The sequence below is a fragment of the Mytilus trossulus genome, unplaced genomic scaffold (genome assembly GCF_036588685.1).
Source record: "Mytilus trossulus isolate FHL-02 unplaced genomic scaffold, PNRI_Mtr1.1.1.hap1 h1tg000128l__unscaffolded, whole genome shotgun sequence".
Taxonomy (NCBI): domain Eukaryota; kingdom Metazoa; phylum Mollusca; class Bivalvia; order Mytilida; family Mytilidae; genus Mytilus; species Mytilus trossulus.
The window spans coordinates 3,762,734-3,770,753 of NW_026963301.1; the positions used below are offsets into that span (position 1 = coordinate 3,762,734).

General features: G+C 30.3%; 1 pseudogene; it reads right to left on the reverse strand.

The window, feature by feature from the left end:
• Positions 1 to 1,923, reverse strand: LOC134700306 (uncharacterized; annotated as a pseudogene).
• Positions 1,924 to 8,020: the final 6,097 nt, after the last annotated feature.

Sequence of the window (8,020 nt, forward strand, 5' to 3'; positions counted from 1 at the left end):
TTAAGTTTTTAGAGATGTTTCTGACTTGTGTCCCGTAACTGTCATTATATGTCTGCTTGGAATATCCGCTTCGTCAAGAAGATGAACAGTTGTTGCTCGGCAGGAATGATTGGTATATATGTGAGAAAGATTTGCCATTTTGCTAATTTTATTCATGAATTGGCCAAGTCTATTATGACCTAGAGGTATATTGTCATAATACACTCCTTCTTTAGGGTATGATTTTGCTTGTTGAAATAATTTTACACATGTAGGATTCAACCTTCTGATATACTTCACAAAAGACTACACTGGACATCTTTCACCATCTGAAAAAAGCATGTTAAACATTTTTAAATGAAAATACTCCAGATAAAAGTCTTCTGCAGTCAAATAAGTTTTTTTCTTTATATGATCATAGAGTTTATACAATAATTTCTATTTTGTTTTTCGTATATTATCCCATGCATATATTCATTGATATTGACATATACATTGTACAACGTATTTACCAACTTCAAATATCACATTTTCCTATTAATCTTTGATTGTAATATGAAAAGATGGCTAAATAATATTATAAAAATGTCTGCCACTGTGGTTCAAAACTCTTTAAAAAAAAAAATAGGGATATGTAGCTATATTGGTTGATATTTTTTCACTCACTAATGGTTATTAATTATGAAATGAATGATTTATATTTGTATGAGTTTTAATCAGGTCAATAAATAGTGTGGTTCTGATAACTTAATAAAGAAGGTAGGTCAGTCCATTTGTTTTATTTTTATTTTTAAAAATGCAATAGTTTTATGTAGATTGCATCTTTAATATGCATAACATAACTTCTTATAAGTATATATTAAATCAAGGCAAACAAAAATTAAAGGGTAGTTACTTTGTAGGTCAATATGTACATGTATATATAGATAACAGTTACCGGTAATTTCATACATTCGTCCATCTGAGGATAATTCGCTGTCTGACTGGTGGTTTTTTGTTTGCTCATCAATTACTTTGTAGACATACAATTTGTCATCTGCACCACGTTTAACTGCAAAATGCTTTCTTGTAAGACTTGACAGGTTTTCCCTCCCTCTACGACCAAAGTACAGCATGATGTCAACAAATACCTAAAACATAGAAGAAATTTTAATTGAAGTGGACAGTATGCACACAATTAGATAGATACTAAAAACAAACACAATTTTCAATATTATATGCAAATAGTTAGCCATTTTCTCAATGAACACAAGATAAATATTTTATTGACATTGAATAATATTTGTATTTAATTTTGTTATACATCTAATTGTCACACTGACGTGCTGTTCTTTTTTATAGATTGTTATAGATGAATGTGAAAATTTTCTTCTATAATATTAATATGCATGCGCAATATTAAGCATGTACATGAATAGGTCCATATATACGCATGGAACACCTAGTATGATTGTTTCGTATATAACCTCCTTTGTAGCGAAGTCATCCTTTAAAATTCACAATATGTTTATTTTTACACTGATAAGGCTTTATGCATGGAATTAAAAAAAAATTGTCACACATTGAAGACCTGTTGGTGACCTTCTGCTGTTTTTTTTTTTATTTGGTCGGGTTGTTGTCTCTTTGACACATTCCCCATTTCCATTCTCAATTTTATTAATTTTACATGTATGTGGTATAAAAATTACCTTATACTGCAAAAGCTGTGCATCCTCCCGATTTTTACAAAAATATGAGTACATCTTCTCAATATCACTCTCTTCTATGGAAGGGTGGTGTTCTATAGCAGCTAGCCCAAGGCGCTTGAGTTCCTTTGTCATACCCTTGAAGGATTTACAGGACTTTTTGAATATATCTTCATTGCAAATGTCTATGTCCCTACATTTCTGTATATGTCTGTTTAGACCTTGTCTATAGGATTGCATAGTTGTCTTTTTATAATGTTTCCCCTCTTTACTTCTCATTTCCAAATAAAATGATGCCAAATTATGTATCGTCCAGTTGCTCTATAGTGTACTGTTCGAATTCTATCGGCTTACTTTTCTCGGTCAAATATTCCCTGAATAGTTTAACTGCTGTGGTGTTCTGCCTTTTTGTGTTTTTAATTTCTATATTTCAATTTCCAATCGTTTTGATTGGCCGAAAAGAACATGTGACGATAATTTGGTTTTTTTAAATGTATTTTTAGTAGCATGCTGTATGCTCTGTGCAATATGCTGTTTCTGACCTACGAAACGCTAAATATAGCAGAATTAGCGTGCAGCCTGAGTAAATACAAATAAACATGTGACCAATTCTTAACGAATCACAAATTGCAAAAATAATACGATTAATAATATAGTATAATATGCAATACAGTCCCGAAAATCACAAATGTTCAACGATTCAAATGAGAAAACTAATGGCCTCAATTTACCAAAAAATGAACGAAAAACAAATATACAAAACAGCAACGATGTGTTTGTATATTTATTCAATAGGCATCGAATATATTGAAACTAATCTAATGAAATTTTTAGTCGTCTAGCAAAATGACATTGACATAAAGATGTTTTAAGGTAACATTTTATACGAATTCTTTCAAAATGCTTTAAACAGCAGAATGGATGTTAAAGGTAAAACTATGAATCACAAATCCCTATAAGTACATATTTGCCGAATTTTATGGATTCTGTAACGTTTGTTTCATGACCATCTTTTTACTAAATAAAAATGACAGCTTTGTATCAGGACCTATTACCACAATGACTGGACCGAGCAGCACAGAATCCAGACATGCATAAACTGAGAAACAAACATCATTTCTTTTTCAAAATACAAAAACATATCATGAATATATAACAAAGAAATCCGTATCTTGTGAAAACTGACTATTTTAATTATTGTTATAATTGTACGGTTCTAAAACAAAATGCAGTAAAAAAAAATTTTTTTGAAAATTTCAACTTTATATTGTCTTTGAAAATAGGCTATATTTTGTAAGTAGGACTTTTTCGTTCACTTTTTAATGTTCAAGACTGTCAAACGGTAGCAGCGATAAGAATAAAATATATCATTTGAACTGGTAACTGAATAATAAAATCAAATACTCTGACGTGAACCTCCTCTTTTTTTGTAGTAACTATGTTGTCCTACTGCGCTTTATTATTTTACATTTGTGTGTTTTCTGTTATCATTACAATTCGATTTAAAGGGCTTGACCGTTAAATCACGTTATCAGAGGAAGACAAGACTTGCTACAGTTCATGCACAGGTCAATGTAACGCGCATGTCTTAATTCGATTACACGGCATATCAATTTTACCAGCTAAAGCACTCCTCACAATATTTTGAATGCACGGTCTGCTAGGAAGTAACTATATATATCTAAGGTCAGATTGTTGATTTTATTGTACGCATAATTAATGTAAATACTTATCTTAATAATTTTTCAATTTCAACTGATTATTGATTAATTAATTTCAAATCGGTCACATTCAATTTGATAATTTATAAATTATTGGACAATTTACTAAAGCAAGGATTTATATATAGTATACAAATCTTTGTCTAAAGTTATTATAATACGACCGAATTTATTTTGATTTATTTTTATGATTGTATACTAAATTTTTGATTCGCATAATTTTTAATTCCAGTTATATTGATTTTTTTGTATCTTTTTATCGAGGTATTAAATATGAAAACTAGGTTCCAGGTATTTCTATTCAATTTACATTTCGTAATGCAGATTAAAATGGTAATGTTCCATTATCAGGTATGTTTACTATTATTTAATAATGGGGTTGTCTTGTGAGACATTAACACCATCAAATGCAATAAATTAATTTATGGTGCCATTTTTTGTTCTTTAGCGTGTTTAGGACAGCAGTAAATCGTAAATTATATTTCAAAGTTGAGCATCGTTAAAAGAAACTGGTTGATAAAATTTGATACGGCGGCTACAGTAATGTCTTTATAACGATTATAAAATATATTTTATAATATATTTTAAATTTTAAATGTCATGACATTGAATTACCTCACGTTTTTATGCCGATACATATGTATATACAACCACTTTTAATATTCCTTTTAATGATGATAGATGTCTACCAGTGTGACTTTTATATTTTAATCATTTAGAGATAAACATGTACATTTACAAGGTGGTGGAATACTCATGATTGAGGTGCTCCTTTATTGGAGGAAGTTACGATATACGAGTTACAAGCTACAAGATTGTTTTTCAGTCAGCCAAATTGCGTTGCACATATACAGCGACATATAATACAATATGTCTCTGATATTTATATTTAATATTTATTTCAAATAATATTCATTCATATTTTGAAGTAATGTCTTTATAACCGATTGTTTTTTCGGTTATCCAAATTTCATTGCACACATTTTGATATTTATTTAGTGTATAAAATCAGGATTTGTATAGTTGTATATTATTTTAATTATATTTGTTCATATTGACATTTATTGTAAGGTTTGTGACGCCTGAGAAGTAAAGGCGTTAAAAGAGGTGTTATAATTGGGGTAAAGAAAATGGCTTTAGCCACCTGTGAGGTCAAAATAGCTACGCATCGGAAACAGAAACTGAAAATGTGTAATCTAGGATTATTTCATTCATCAGCAGGACCATTTTTATGTATGTCAGTCAGAGAAGTGGCAGTATGCCTTATCTAAATACATCAATAAAAAAGGTACTTCTTTCATTCTTTAAATTTTAATGTAACTAATTCAGTACATGACATTTTCAGATTTAGCATTGATTTGAGTAGTAACATTTCGAGCATAATAAGAAAACGATTCTAAATGGCGGATACTATATTGATCCGGATTGCTTTTTACTATGAGAGACCATACCACGAATAAGAATAAGATTGATTTAGTTAATTGGTTTCTTATCTATATATCTCACCCCGATTAGAAAACATTTCAACATTGATTTATTTTATAATTACACTGAGAAGGTATAGTCCCGCAAGTAATTTTATATTCAGTGCATATTTTTAGTATGTGTATATATCACGAAGGAATTTTTACATTTTTCTCATTGTATCACTCTGACCACAAGTATACCTAAATTTGATTTATTTTCAACGCATCTTTATAAAAGAGAGAATCATTTCACTAATTTCAGAAACTAAATCTGCATACTTGTGCGAAATATATATATATATATATAAAAATAAATGGTATCTCGCAGCTATATAAAAATTCATCAACAAAATATCAATGATATCGTAAGTTAACTGATGCATTTTTATATCAGATATTTATTTGACAACCAATTTGAATTAGGCAAGAGAGCAACGAAGACTTAGAGCTAGCAGGGTTCAGGTCATAAGTTGGAAACGAGCTGTTTCGGTTAAGGAAAGCAATTTCACAGTCTTGTAATTGGGGACCAGTTGATTTAGATCTATGGATATTATTCATGTACCATGATCACAACAAATCATTCATGCCCTGTCTGTATTATGTATAAATAATGTGATCAAAACTAAGGTCTTGCACAAGGGTAAACCGTCATTACTCACAAAGCTTTTTTGCGCACCTTTTAATCGTGCCCAGAAAAAATAAAATGCTACATGTAATGGACAAGATAATCAATTGTTGATTTTCAAATATTTACATAAGCTGAAAATAGTATTGCCATGTGTTTGCCGTTCAAGTTACGAATCTTTATTGTTTTTTTCGGGGTTTGTTTAAACTAGCTTTATTGGATTTTTCATATGAGTGGAACTAGTAGCTATTAATCCGGGATCCACTTGCGCATTTTTAACTTTAAAGTTTCGATTAGCCTCAAATTTTAAATAATTGATCAGCAAGGCAAGATATTTTTACTACTATACTTGGAAAAAGGCTTCGTTGGTTTATGTCTGTCATATTTGTTTTTCGTAAACTGCTTTGTTATAAATTAGGCCGTTAGTTTTCTCGATTGAAATGTTTTATATTTTCCATGTCGGGACCTCTAATAGCAGACTATACGGTATGGGTTTTTCTCATTGTTGAAAGCCGTAAGGTTGACTATATTTGCTTACATTTACTTCATTTGTACTTTCAAGTGGATAGTTGTCTCACTGGCAATTATAATCTTTTAATTAACACTAATAACGAATAGAGCAGAAATAGTATACACTTCTGCAAGTTACGTTTACAAACTTTATTACCAGATGCGTAGATCTCTGATAAAATTATCGTCTGAAAATTGTTGATATAAATTTACAACTCAAGCGAGTTTTTGTCTGGGTTAATGGTTTTCTTTAATCTTATGTTTATCATTACAGAGGTCAAGAAAAGTCCAAATATTTATTTTATTGCTTTTGTAGTTTAGATATTAAAGTTGCGTATATTTCAGACTATAAAATTGCTAATTAGTACGATTTTGTTATCTGAAAGAGAAATAACGTAATTGGGTTAAATACTGTGAACAGTTATACATGGAATTTTATGTATATACGTTTATTAGAGAATACTAGTTTTTGTAAGAAGTCATAAATGATTTGGCATAATAATTGTTGTCGAACGCCATACTCATGATATGCAATAAAACAAAAACAAAAACAAAACAAAAACAAAACAAAACAAAAACAAAACAAAAAACAAAAACAAAATTAAACAAGCAAAACAAAATATTACACGATACCAGTTTTAATGCCGTATTGACGAGCGCCCCTAAGACGGCTAATATTCCATCGGCTATTTTTAGAGTCAAATTTTTGGGGGTCTTAACTGCACCTCAGTTTTAAAAGTTTTTGTCTGGGCAACACGATTCATTAACTAGTTTGAATCGACTTTGAACATGCTTAACAGTAACTGCGAGTACTCTTAGGTGGGTACTTGATGTCTTTAGTCTATGTGTTAGTTGTGTATTGTGTTTTGTGTCTAGCTAATGATTCAAACCTACCTCAACTTTGTTTTATTTTGTGTTGTTAACCGATGTCCCCGGTTACGGTAGGGATAAATTCTCACAAACTTGTTGTGTGTCGCAGTCTTTTATACTTGTTGTACGTTTAAATTGATTTATACTTAAATATGGCTTTGTTTTCTTGTTTGCCGGGACCCTTTGTTGCTATTATACTGTATGGACTATGTTTAATGATGAAGGCTGTACGTATACGGTGGTATATAGCTGTTTACGACCACGTTATTAAGTTTATAAATAGTTCATGTCAGATCTTCTAGTTTATATATTTTCTGATAGTAAAAGTAGAATTCAGCCAATGGTAATATAAAAAGTATCAACCATATATCTGATTACAAACATACATATAACAGTTGGCAAGTCAAATATTTTTATCTGTTATCATATCAATTTTATTTATTTTTCTATATTGTAAATTACCAATCTAGAGCTGATAATTGATTGATTGTCAATTTAAGATATTTCATGTTTCCAAAAGCGTGCTTGGAAAGTGGGGTTTTCAATCACCAAAACTTCGTTGTTGCTCGGAAGTTTGTAGTTACTTATGGTTGTGTTCTCTTATACATTTTCGTATCACAATTTTTTAGCAAGGTCAAAGTGTCAAACCGTTCTATACAATAGGTCCTAACTTATAAGCGATATTGATTTTCTCCAAGATTTGTTACCTTAGTCAAATTTGCTTTGTTCAAATGTTACCACGATTGCAATACAACCACAAGATTCCAAATAAGTGATTGAACCAAAATACAGTGAGTAGGAATTTGTTATTTGTCAGATTTGAAAGCTATCTAATTTTATACAAGTTACAAGTTACAATTTTAATTTATGCTATTATCTATTTTCATTTATTTATTGTCTATCAAACGGCGAAGTAGGTTATTGGCTTCGGGAATCTGTTAGCTAGTAGTTACTGCGGTCAGATTCTTGTTATTACACAATATAACAATCAGAGTTATCTGTTATATCGACTCTCAATGTATGGTACTGGTTGGCGGTAACAAGTTCCAAAACATTCTTTGTGAAATGAGTGTTTTTGAACTTGTTTAGTGGCGGACTTGATAGGCTGCACCAGTACCGATGAACTTGATTTATCACTGTATTATTATTTCATTTAGAACATTA